This window comes from Scatophagus argus, chromosome 8 (genome assembly GCF_020382885.2).
Source record: "Scatophagus argus isolate fScaArg1 chromosome 8, fScaArg1.pri, whole genome shotgun sequence".
NCBI lineage: Eukaryota > Metazoa > Chordata > Actinopteri > Scatophagidae > Scatophagus > Scatophagus argus.
This window is the reverse complement of record NC_058500.1, coordinates 22,158,966-22,172,190: the sequence shown is the minus strand read 5'-3', so window position 1 is coordinate 22,172,190 and position 13,225 is coordinate 22,158,966.

Sequence of the window (13,225 nt, the reverse complement as noted above, 5' to 3'; positions counted from 1 at the left end):
ATCCTCATATAAAGCGCTGCATTTCATGTACACAAAACATTACATGAATTGGATTATGTCCATTTAGTGGCTGACATAGAAACAACAATTACATTTCTATTTGGATATTATGTCTCTTGTTGAAAATAGAAACTCTGTGGACATTCTCAAGCCGTGAGCCCTCTGGGGAAATCTGGAGATAATCAGTGAATTCCAGACCTGCTTGGCTCTGCCTCTCTTCATACATCTCCTGAGACCACGACCTATCAATGTGTGTGTGTGTGTGTATGTCAGGACTGGGCCACGAGGGAGGGGTCAGCCCGTGATTAAATCCTTATTATCTCCCTCAGAACCAAATTAAGAAAATGACTTAAGTGCCCTATGAGGAGAGATGGTCATGGCCATAGGCAGTTAAAGACCAGAGGTTAAGGTTCAAGGATCAAAATGTTGACCAGCAAGACTCCCCTCCCTGTTTCAGCATCACACTCTGCATACAGCAGTCTATCCATTGTTCTTATTTTTAAATTATTGGTGAAAAAAAAAAATTATCTTCATAGGTCTTTTCAAAAACCATGCTAGAATCACATGCTCCATTCACGTGATCTGGCAATAGAAGAACTGTTATTTTGGAACTGCACCAAGCTGGTTGTGCTGCTTCCTCGTGGAAAAATATACCATACCGACTTCCTCACAACCGTAAAAGCTTTGAATCACATTTGAGAAGCAGCTGACCGGTATCGTAAGGAAGAAGAAACAGAAAAAGATAATAAGAGTGCTACAGGCTGGAAGAAGAAGATTATGGGAATTATAAGGAAAGGGCATGTGTATCTGCTGAAAGGTCTTTCTGCTGTTTTTACTGATAATTAATGTGCACAAATATAATAGAACCAGCGCCTCACCGGATCTTAAGAATAAAAGCGCATCATTTTCAGGTGCAAAGGTGCTTTTTAGAAAGTGGAAGTAAAACAGAGATAAAACATATAATCTCCATCGTCAGAGTTTCTACTGATTGATGCCAGTACAAGAAGAAGACAGTGCAGATGCTGATAGGCTTCACTGATCTTTCCTAAGTCAATATCTCATGCCCAATTTAAATTTAAAATTTAAAATTGGAAGTGCACCCAACTACATACTAAAATCAAGCGATGTTTACTTAAGAGACTGAATGAGTATAAAGTATACAGTCTGTCTTGTTTCCAACTAAATTATAAATAGTATAATCAAAAATATGAGGCACTCTGTATGTACAGTATGATTCATCCAGTACACGAGTCCCAGCACTCCAGTTACTCTGACAAAATGTATGCTGTATCCTAAATGGTAGATTGAATAGAACTGATGTCAGCGGTGGGTTATGTTCAGTGACCAAGAATGTTTGGAGGAGCTCACTTTAGTTCCTCCCTGGCGTGGAGGAAGAACATTCCAGCATTTGCAGATATGGGGTGAAATCGGTGGCTTTAGATTTTGGCACTAAAGATGAAACCTGAACTGCCGAACATCAGCATTAAAATACAAGAAAAATGTAATTAATGTAATTTAAGTCATCCTTGGGCACTGGTGCTGCAAAAATTCTGCTATACCTTAAATGAACATAAATGTGTACTAGACAAATTCAAACAGTGTTTTCTCTATCTCCAGTTGGATCCCTGTTTCTGGCAGGGGGATGTGTGGCAGACTTGGGGTGATTGGAAGTGGGTTAGGAGGCCTTGCAGCCTCCAGGCCCATTTCTAGCCCTGCCCTGATTCCTTGCTTCTCTCTGCCCACTGAAAATGCCTCGGAACTGTGTGAGAGGGATAATGTAGCAGAGAGCATGCCAGAGCAGGGCGGGGTCCTTACAGAGGAGAGGATGCTGGGCAGGAGCCACATCTCAAGGGACGAACTCAGTGACCCTGCCTCGACGGATGTAGCCGGCACACATCAATGCCAGCTTGTAATGATTTATTAATGGTACCATTAGAAACCGCCATGAATCCAGTGTTAGGCAGGGAGTATCAGTCAGTATCAGTATGTAAGGGAGTGTATCCGTGGTAACATCCTGTGTTTAAGGCATTGCTATGAGGTTAATGGTCAACATAAAAGCATATTATTAGCTCTTTAATTACTGAGGATACTGTTATAGTGCCCTTCATCCTAGTATTTTCTCAATTTGTACTGTCTGTCTCTGTCTCTTTTCCCACTTCTCTCTTTCCCTCCCACTGCAGAGGATTTTCTGACACATGCTGAGCCTTGGATCTGAATGACAAGCACGTTCAGCATCAATTAGAGTGTGTGTGTGTGTGTGTGTGTGGGGTGGTGGTGGTGGTGGTGGGGGTGTCTGCGTCATCACTACATTTCAAAGCCAAATGCGTCTCTCTATATCTACATTTCTACGTCATACAACCTTGGTAGCCTTTACCTATGATTCACACTCTTTGGTAAGGACTGACTCCAAACCTCCGCTGCCTCACGACAGAGAATAATGGGGATGACGGGAGGAAAGATGCTCTCGGGAGGAGCTTGTTGTTCTTACTCACTGGCTGTCCGGGATCTGCATCAGCAACGCAGTCTCTGGCGTCAGCACTTCCTCTCCTGCGCAATCATCCACAGTGTATTGGTGCTTACATGAAACTCACACACATCCTCGCATTCCTCTTCTCTGTCTCCTGCACAGCTCACTTGCTGCAGTCCTCAGCACTAAGCCCACGGCAACTTCAGTGCGCGCTGAATATTAGCGCACATTGCTTTTGACACACTGGAATGGACATGTCTTACACACATGATAGTGTTAGATACGTGTCCTTAAGCACTTCAGTAAGGGGGAAAAGCCTCATCATGTAAAGACAACGACAAGCCAGTTTTGCTTTTCACAACAAAGCATTTGGACCGAATGGACTTCACACACAACACACATTATTATTTTATTATTATATTTGACCCCCCCTCTCATCTATCAGATTTTATGAAATTCACCCAGACAGCACAGAGAAACAAACAGATGCTTGTAGCCAGTGGAGAAAACACACATAATTTCTCTAACCTACCATCACATGAGATTCTCTCTCTTCACTTATGGATGATAATCAATTTCTAGGGATGAATCATGATAGGGCTCACAGTTCTCATCTTCCACACATGAACTGAACCCATATTCTGTCCCTCCCCTCGTAACCTTGACAGTGTAGCATTGAAAGTATTGATTGCATCACATTAAGCTTTTTCATGCTCTCCATACGTTGCACAAACGTGTGCTGTATGCAAGCTAACAACCCTGCAGATGAAATGTCCAAGCTGTTACTGTCAGACAGCACATGGTTGGCTCTGTGTGCGTGTGCGTTTGTGTGTGCGTAAATGTCCTCTACACAGGGCCTGGTTCACGCACCAGCCCAGAGAGGAAGATCAGCTGTGACTCTGGCCAGCCACGCAGGATGTTCCCAGCATGCCCTGGCTTCCCTGGAGGCCACAGAGTTCGCGTAAGACAGTTCTCTGTCCTTCTGGTCTTTTGAATAAATAATGAGTGAGGAATAAAGACCGGATGTGTGGAGAATGTGAATGACTTGCACATTCATTTTAGAAATAATACAATTAGATTACAGCTTAAGGTTTGTGCAGTTCTGTTTGCTTTCACAACTAGATGTATGTGAAGTCTTCAGAAGTAACATTTAGAGGTACTATTTTACAAAATTTAATTTTTTGTTTTTACTTATCTATTTTTGGTAGCAGGGACATAAAAAATTTCACTGCACATTGTACCATGTATGATTGTGTATGTGACAAATAAACTCTTGGAAAATAAAATCTTGTATCTTGTATCTTGTATCTTGTACTAGTATTAGCACTAGGACTAATTTTATGCCAAACTTTCATCTCCTGATTCCAGGCTTCATGTCAAGTCAAAACATTTGCCTGCTGGCTGCAGCTTCATCTTTAGTTTACAGATTATTATTGATCTTCTCATCTAACTCCCAGCAAGTGAGAAAATAAGGATATTTTCCAAAAAGCATGAGCTATTGTCAAGTCGAAAGACGAAACACTGTTTGCTGCCCTCATCTCCTCAGGGAGGTCTTTCATAAGCCTCCAAACAGCGAAGAGCCTGTATGCCTCCAGTCAGACTTTTGCTACTGAAATTTAACGCAACCTACAAGTCAGGCATCAACCATGTTTGGCTTCCAGTTTTGTTGTGTGAAGCTTAGATGATTTGACCTGTGCTGCTCTACAGTGAGTCGATGGAGCCTTCTGTATTGCACCGTAGCAATGTGTCTGAACTATCACAAAATTCAAGTTAAATTCATTGATAACTGAAATCTTTAACTTGTAGTTTAAGGTGTGCTTCAACCACAGATGTCTCTTAGAATAATGAGAAAAGGGAGTGAGAATCTCTGAGTGAGTAGAAACTTTCAGTAGAAGATAGACTGCAACCTGAGACAGAAACTGAAAATTGTGTTGGAGTATCACAGACCATCTGCACCAGATGTATTTTATACTAACATGAGAAGCAACATGACCATCTGCTCATATGATCCATCTCTGGAGTTCAGTGATGGCAGTAATGACTAGTGTCCGAGATTTTCACAAATCAGTCCATACAGTCTTTAAGCAGCAAAATTTGCTTTTAAAACAAAATTTTACCTGAATTTTGTTTTATTAGCAATCTTGCCTAAAACAAACAAAAAAATTGCCTCAAGAAAAGTTCAAAGGAATATGTTTCAGTGATGCCACAGATCATACTGACAATAGCAGTAAAAAGGCCAAAGTATGTCAAACATAGGTGACACTGATCCTGTCTTTGTTACTGGTGAAAAGACTTAGACTTAGATTGAACAGTATTTGAACATTGCCATTTAAATTATATTTCAACAGGATTTGCAGTAAAGACATTTTTTGTCCTCTTCTGCAGTCAAGGGTTGAAATACATGAAATACATGATTAAGAATTAGTTTAGAGTATTTCTGTTACACATTATCATGCTCTACATTGCTTGTTTGCTGCTGTAACATTGTTTTCCCCCTGAATAGATTTTTGCGACACATTCTTATAATCACATTTTAGCTGACTGAAACGAGGGCAAAATCACCCTATTTTCAACTAAGCATCAATGCTTGACATCCTGGTTGGCGCTCCCAGGGATAAATTATACATATTGATTAGGTTGGCAGCTAGAGAAGTATGTAAATGGGAGTTTTTGCATATTGGCTTCAATGTGTGCATTTCTCAGTTAATTGGAGGAGACTGTGGATGTGAAAAGTCAAGGAGCAGAGGATAGGAGGCGAAGAGGTTAAAGAGGGAAGGCAGGGGACGTGAGCGTGTAAGAAGGAGTGATAAGAGGATGAGGCTCAAAGATGATGGGGCAATACAGAATGAAAAAAGAACGATTAAGGGAGAAAGCTGTGGCTCCGCTGAGCATCCATCAGAGCAGGAGGGCATCTGGAAGGTTGTAGCACAAAGAAGTGATGGGTGAGGATGGGGTGGGTTGCGATTTGTATGGGTTCTGGCAGAGAGAAGAAGAAGGGTCTGAACATGTGGCAAGAACAGGACAGAGCTGTACGTCCTGGACAGCTGGCTCATTCATAGGTATGACTCTGAAAGTACATAGTCCATTTGTGACAGCTGGAGGTCAGTACACCCACAATGCTTTACAGATGCACAAATACACAATGCATACGCGGCAGGGAGGGGAAATGGAGGATGCTTCCCTGTGTAATAGGCAGTCACTGGGGAGTGCAGGATGTAGTGCTGAAGATGGGGACGGATGCATGGAAGGAAATATCTAAATAAAGGATGAGGCAGAATGGAGGGATGAGAGGGAATCGTGCCCCAGGCAAGGATGTGTGGTCACTAAGGGCTTGTGTTGTTAACACTGCTGATAATGGCTGACTGAAATCATTATTGTGATTTCAAAAGAGTTAGGAATAATAAATCAGACACTCTATAGTACATATGCAAAATACACAGCACTTGACTGGTATATCAAAGCTAATTAATACACTGTGGATTTACAATCACTGTGAACAGACAGATAATGTCTTGTGTTGTGTCCAAATACCTTTCCCAAAACTATTCTGCAGATTTGATGTATTCACAGTAGAGATTTGGATGAGGGTAATGCTGTGTTTTTGTGCACTAATTATTGATTCTCACATTGGCATCATGGTCATTAAAAAGAGCCCTACAGGCACTAGTGATTACACTGCTGTGTGTAGTCTGTGCAGTCCTGTGTAAAACCATGTTCAGTTTAAATTTGCATTCTTCATCTGTGCAGTACACAGGAAACTGACCCGTACATGTTCCCCTTCAAGTTTACTGCTGGTTTGCTGGTTTAAGTTTCTCTACAAAATCAATGACAGAAAATTGTAGTTAAGAATGAAGGCATTTACACACCAAAAGCAATTTTTACAAGATATTTTTTCCAACTGCTGTTTCTGTCACTAATACTGTCACACAAGAGTGAACGCTGCCCTGGGAAAAAAAGGCATCATTTTCTGTTGCAATATAGTTGGGTTTTCTGAGCTTTCGCACCCGAATAAAGGCATCAGCTAGTCATTTGTGCGGAATGTTAGATCACGACTCCTAATAACAATGTCTATTGTTTTTCTCATCATGTGACAAAAGCAAACTGTGCTGGCTGTCACCCAAGCAGACTTCTTTATGAGAACTGAAGGCATTATGTCACCTGTGCTTTCTTTAAAGCGACAACTAAAACAGCAGTTTACCTTGCAGAAGACAGCAGTTGCTGGTTTTACTGCTCCCTCGATCAGTTCATTTCTTTGTGACTTTGGTGTTTTAACTCATTAATAGAACTTAAAGCATCAGATCGGAGCCCGGGGACAGGAAGCTAAGACGAATTTTGTGAATGCAATCTCTTTCTGCGTGTCCGCGAGCACCGAGACCCTCGGGCCCTCGCGGAGCTCTGCAAGCTGCTGCCTTTTTTTCCCAGCCTGGTCTCACCAAATGGCATATGATGAACAAGCCAAGTGATTTGTGTGTCATCAAAATGCATTTTTTTTGCTTTCATGTGTAATTTTAGGCCCACATGTCATGGAGAAATGAATATTGGGTGACGTAGTATGAAGAGTAATGTCCAAGAAACAAGAAGGTTTGGGGTATCAGATGGTTCAACCCAGTGGTCTATTTTTAATAATGTCCATAAGTTTACTTACAAACTCAATCTTTACTGCTGCTGAGAAAGAAAAAGAAAACTGAGTGCACACATATTTAATTACAAGAAGTAAAATGTGTATCACTGTGATGTGATGTCCACATGTTACTCGCCCCACTGGACGTCTAGTTAGGGACGTCACCTGATTCCAAGGTCTCACCAACTGACTTGATGAGTAGGCCACAATGTTATTATTATGGGTATGACTGATGGATGATCATGATGAAAATCAGAAACAGTTTATACGACAACAAAAATTCTGGCTTTGAACAATGAGGTTTTATGATAAAGGCTCATAATCATCTTTTCTCAGTTTCAATTTAATCCTCCTCATTTTTATTTTTAGTCATTTTTTTCTCTTAAGGTGAGGGCCCTCACACTGAATGTCTGTCTAACCTGTCTAACAATTGGAGTAGACTGGACTGAACTGGACCCCACAGTGGCTGACTGTTCCTCAATCTTCCTCTCTATTGGTTTGGGACCAGCTGAGACCAGTGGAATTTAATTTGCTTCATCCCCATGTGTTCAATCATTCAAAAAGGTAATTTAAGGAACTGTGGAGAGTTCTTCATCTGTCTCCACCAACAGATCACTCTTCAAATGAGAAACATTTGTGAAGTGTGTGTGCATGCATGTGAGCGTGACATTACACTAGAAGCAGCCAGTAGCTCTCTCTCTCTCTCTCTCTCTTTACCACAAGCTACAGAAAGTCAGGTGTGACCAAAGCTGTATTAAACCGCCTCAGCAGACTGTGCCCCCACCCCCATGCAGTGCACAAAGACACACACATACACGCATGCACATAAACGTAATGAGCTGAGACCTATTAAAAATCAATTTTATAGCTGCTTTCCCCCCTGTCTTTATGTTCCACTCTAACAGCAAAGCCATTGCCCAAATTGCCCAAAGCATGAGAGAGAAGGGAGGCTTTGATGGACAGGCTGAACTCACGTTTACAGGTCAGGTGCAGTAAGCACATCTGAGAGTGTGTGTGTGTGTTTAGATGACTTTTATAGCTTCATAGAGATGTAATAGGCCTGTCTATTGACTCAGTGGCCAACTCAGGCTACTCTGCATGTGAAAAACAACATTTCCTCTCTCTGTTTCCCACACAGAGCATTTCTCATGTCCCTATTGTACATTTATATTATGGCTGTTACTTCAAAAGATCTGTTTTGCTAGCCATGCCTACAAAACGGCCAAGCTATTTTCCTGTTCCATTTCCTGTTTGGCTAATTTGAGTATCTGCAGATGCATGTGGAGATGTTTTGTTTTGTTTGTATTTTTTTTATTTGATTGTGTTTTCCCTCCTTGGATGTTTTGAGGTCTGTTATCTGCTGTACAATAATTATAACAAGTGACACATTTGTTTTTTTCCATATTTAAACAGCACTGTAAGAGACCACAGGAACTTAAACAGCACTGTAGTTTGAATTTAAAACAGTGACAGCTCTAATTCACGTTTTAGTACTGTGTAACATTATTCTGTATAGCACTGGGACAGCGAGGAGGAGTACTGATGGACAGTGAAGGCGGTCTCTTCCCCGCCTTAGAGGCTGAACACATAATTGTGCCCTGCGAATCCTTTCACTTTCTTTGTTAAAGAAAAAATTGCTGGGAGACATAAAGCCAATCAATAGCTCTGATCCAGTGTCCTCCGTTGTCAGAGGATGGATTTTATTTGGAAAGGCGCAGCAGCTGAAATTCTCCTGAATCAAGGCCTCCAATTTCACATTTCCTTTGGTGGAAATCCTGCTCATCCGAATGGAAATGTGCCTTTGGCGAGGGGGTGTGAGACCGAGCCAAAGTGAGCCAAACTTGCCAAGTTAATGTGAACGACAGCTTCAGATGTCATGTTTGTTATAACAACCTGTCATGTTTGTTCTTTATAATGTATGATGTTTATTGCATGTATGTTTCTCTCTCTCTCTCTCTCTCTCTCTCTCTCATCCTCTCTGTCTTTTCTACTTCTTCTTCCCCCCCTTCACCCAGCCGACTATCAGCAGGATAGTTCTCCCTTGTGAGCCGGGTCCTGTTCAAGGTTTCTTCCCATTAAAAAGGAGTTTTTCCTTGCCACTGCCTGCTTGCTCAGGGGTTCAGGCTCTGGGTCTCTGTAAAGCACCCAGAGACAATATGATTGTATAAAGTGCTATATAAATAAGTAGAAATTAAATTGAAATTGAAATACAGACAGAAATCATGACAACAGGAAGTAGTTTCTGTGGTCTCTTATGTTTTCACTGACTACAGAATAACCTAAAATACTCGTTGGAATAAGTTGGTTATTGGTCTCTTGTGTATATTGAAAGGAAACAAGTGTTACATTAGAAAAGTCTATAAATATCTGATGTTTATCCTCAGACAGCCACAGTATGTAGTTCCTGTTCTGCCACTTGCTGACCCGAGCGCACTGAACTTAATCCAGTCTATATTTAATTGTTTGTCACATTTGACCACATATTTCTCATATATTTTATTGGTTGCTAAACCTGTTGCTAAATCCTATGATTTAAGGTCTGAACATCTAGAATAAGGACATGTTTACTACAAATGTGCATTTTTTGTATTATAATGCATTGATTAAACCTACTTTTCTGATTGAGTGAATTTTGTTGCCACATGGTAGCAGTTCAGTACTCAAAGAGTTTTTATAATTATGTACATAGTTAATAGTTTTAATTCATAATTCTCAGCTCCAGGAAAAGTAAGAAATGCCCCAAAAGAAAATCTTGCCAAGGGCCATGTGTTGTCCTGAGCCAGACCTGCACTAAAGAGCTAATTTTTGTCGCAAATGATCACAACTTCCAAAGTCAAGGTCAAACTGAAGGTCTGCGTCCCCTGTGTGTGTATCAGTTAATCTCTACCTTGCAGAAAAAAACATACTGCTCACGTTAACCTTTGAGGAAAATGAACTCAAGTGGTGAAAACATGTTTGTCTGAAAAGCTTTTGTTTGTGTGTGCGTGTGTGTGTGTGCGTGTGTATGCTTTCTCAACAGCTGACAGTTGCACAGTGTTTGCCTTAACTTCACAAGCCTCATCGTCTCTTCTTTCTCTTCTTCATCTGTGCTTCAGCTGCAGTCTGATAATGGACAAACTCCCTTGATGCAGCCACATACACACAGGCACACACACACACACACACACACACACACACACACACACACACACACACACACACACACAGCACACTGTGCCAAGCTGGTGACAGTCACTGTCTCATTATCAAACAGCTTTTAAAGCTGACTGAATATCATCTTAAAGACACACCTTTACAGTTTTTTTTTTTTTGTTTTTTGTTTTTTTGTCTGTGGAACAAAAAATTTGGAGAGTGGGGTTCATCTTAAATTACACTGTTTGAAAGTGTTGTGATCAAAGACAGATCCTGGTTCTGTTTGATTCTTTTTCTCTGAGGCCTTTGTTGTTCTGGAGTATGAAGAGCCAAAGGGTATGGTGATGCGTGTGCTGGGCGGTGGGGGATTACTGCTGGATGGATGGATGGATGGATGGATGGATAATGCCAGAGCGTCTCAGCACTGTCTCTCACCCATTTCTGTCCCCCTCTCTCTGAAAACCAATCCCACTTCAGTAGGCTTAAGGGTCCACTCATTCACACAAAGTCAAGCCAGTACAACCATGTGCTCGCTGCCTTCTAATAATAAACCCGGCGTGCCTACAAAGATGAGAGTTTTCATGTTGAAGATTATTGCGTTAACCAGATAACAGTACACCATTTTCATGTTCCAGGATGTATCCTGCAAGGCTCACAGATGCTCAGCCTGTATCTGGGATACACACTGAAGAATCCTCTTTTCCTTGTTGAAAAAATTCAATTTGGAGGCGCACAGTCATATTGATCCACACGTCTGTCGCTCTTCCTTTTTGTCTGACAAGCAATGATATCTAGTAACAGCTCAGCCCTGGGGGAGTCTTCTTGATTTCAGCTGAGTGAGACAGGGCTGTGAAACAAACCTTTGGTGATCAGTTTGATGGATATGACCATCCATGTAGGGTCAGCTTTCTTTTCCCATTCACAGGAAATTTTCTATCAGCCACACTTTCAATTTCCTGAACCGATAAAGTCACAATTTGCAATTTGAAAATGCTAGCACTGTATTTTACATTAAAGGTAATGTGCTGAATGTCAGTTCAAGAACATGAATGCTGGCACCAGACAAACGTGCAAAATATCTATCCCGGCTCTCGCCTGTAGTCATCTAGGATAGGCTCCAGACCCCCGTGACCCTGATGGATAAGCGGTATAGAAAATGGATGGATGGATGGACAAAAGCTAGGATCACAGCAATTGCCCTCATAATGTACGTTTTCACAGGCACATCCTGTGGCAACATTCAGTGCCAGTGCATGAAGTGGTGTGTCCTTCATAGCCATACATGGTCCAGTCACGCCAGCATTTAAACCTGCAAAGTCTGAGAATAAAATCAATAAATTTAAATGGAATTTGCACACCAGGGAAAAACAAATCTCCACAGAATAAGTCCAAAATAATGAAAGCTATCATAGCCTGTAGCTGGCTCCACCCATTTTAAAGGTAAAATCTAAAACATTCAGTGCCAGGAGATGTCACACCGGAGCACCATCATGTCAGACCAAAACAAATGTAGATGCCATGTAGTGGATAAAAAAAGAAAAGCATCTGAACTATAAAGTCAGGTAGTGCTGATTAAATATGAACATATTACTTCATAGCCTATTTTTCACTTCAAATGTTTTCAGAAACGTATTTTAGTAAACCGTACCATGTACATATAGTATGAGAAAATTTATGACCAGATCCCCAAACTCAGAAAGGACCAGGAGGGACTCGCATTCACTAACATGCACGTGCGGCCTTCCCCGCTACCAAAACAAAGAACCGTGAGGCTCAGATTACAACACACACACAGAGGGATTGTGACTCCTTTCTCTGTTCAACACTCATTTTTGCTTCACTACATGGAAATTTTTATTCTTAATTTTGGAAATAATGACATAATGACAACAACATAAACATAAAAATTATGTAAATTGCAGGCAGGTTTCACAACTCAGTGTATCAGGAGGGCTGTCCAGAGTTGCAGTCTATCAGTTACACAGTCTAAACAAATCTGACAACAGAAAAAGCAAAGGAAGTAACTGCAGATGAGGCAGATGAACAATTTATCTCTACTGTCATATCAATAACCTAACCTTAATGAGGGTCACTTATTGTAATATATCAAATTCAACACATTTATAACCTTAAAATATAAACAAACAACTTTTAATCTGTGAAATATCACTCCCTGTTGCTTTGTTTTTGATTTTATTGCATTAGAACTTCCAAAAGCAGCACATCAGTCAGGCTTAAACAGGTCAGAACACCTGCAGATGGAGTGAACGGTACTTCTGGCAGCAGGTGATGGAGAGAGAGAGAGATGGGGAGAGGCAGCAGACGAATGAACATTTATCAGGGTACACATTTTATTTTTTTTTTCTTTCAACAAGTGCTTTGAATGCTAATAGGGTGCCAGAGAGCACAAAAAAGCATCCAAACAGAGCCTGTCATCACAGCCTCCAAACACACCTGGTGATGCACAAATATTATGGGAAAAAAATGTATAAAGACTTTCATGGAGCAAGCATGTTATACATTTGATACATATTATTATTATTATTACACTGAGTTTAGTGAACAGTTTTGCAGAATCACCCAATGACATCTGCCACCTGCCAAAACATAGTGCTGGATAACCACTGGAATTTCATCCCCAGACTGAAAGAAGACTGACGTGTCAAGTTGCCATAAAATCCTGCAAGACATCATGAAAGGTTTTGTTTCGAGATTTTATTTGCAGAAAAATGGGTGAATCACGAGAGGGTCATCCTCCTTTTTTATTGTCTTTCTGTGAAGCAATGTTCTATAAAAAAAATAACCATAAAATAGTTCAAATGTCATTTTCATTGCCATAGCACATTACAAAAGAGATGAAAATGAAGTACTATGGTCTCACAATCCGATACACTTTGAAACATTAATAAATACTACAGATGGCCATAAGAGACCGAATCCCATCAGCCCACTGAGCAGTGCTTGCAGATCAAACGCCGGAGTGTGTCTTTAACCGTGTCCTAGTG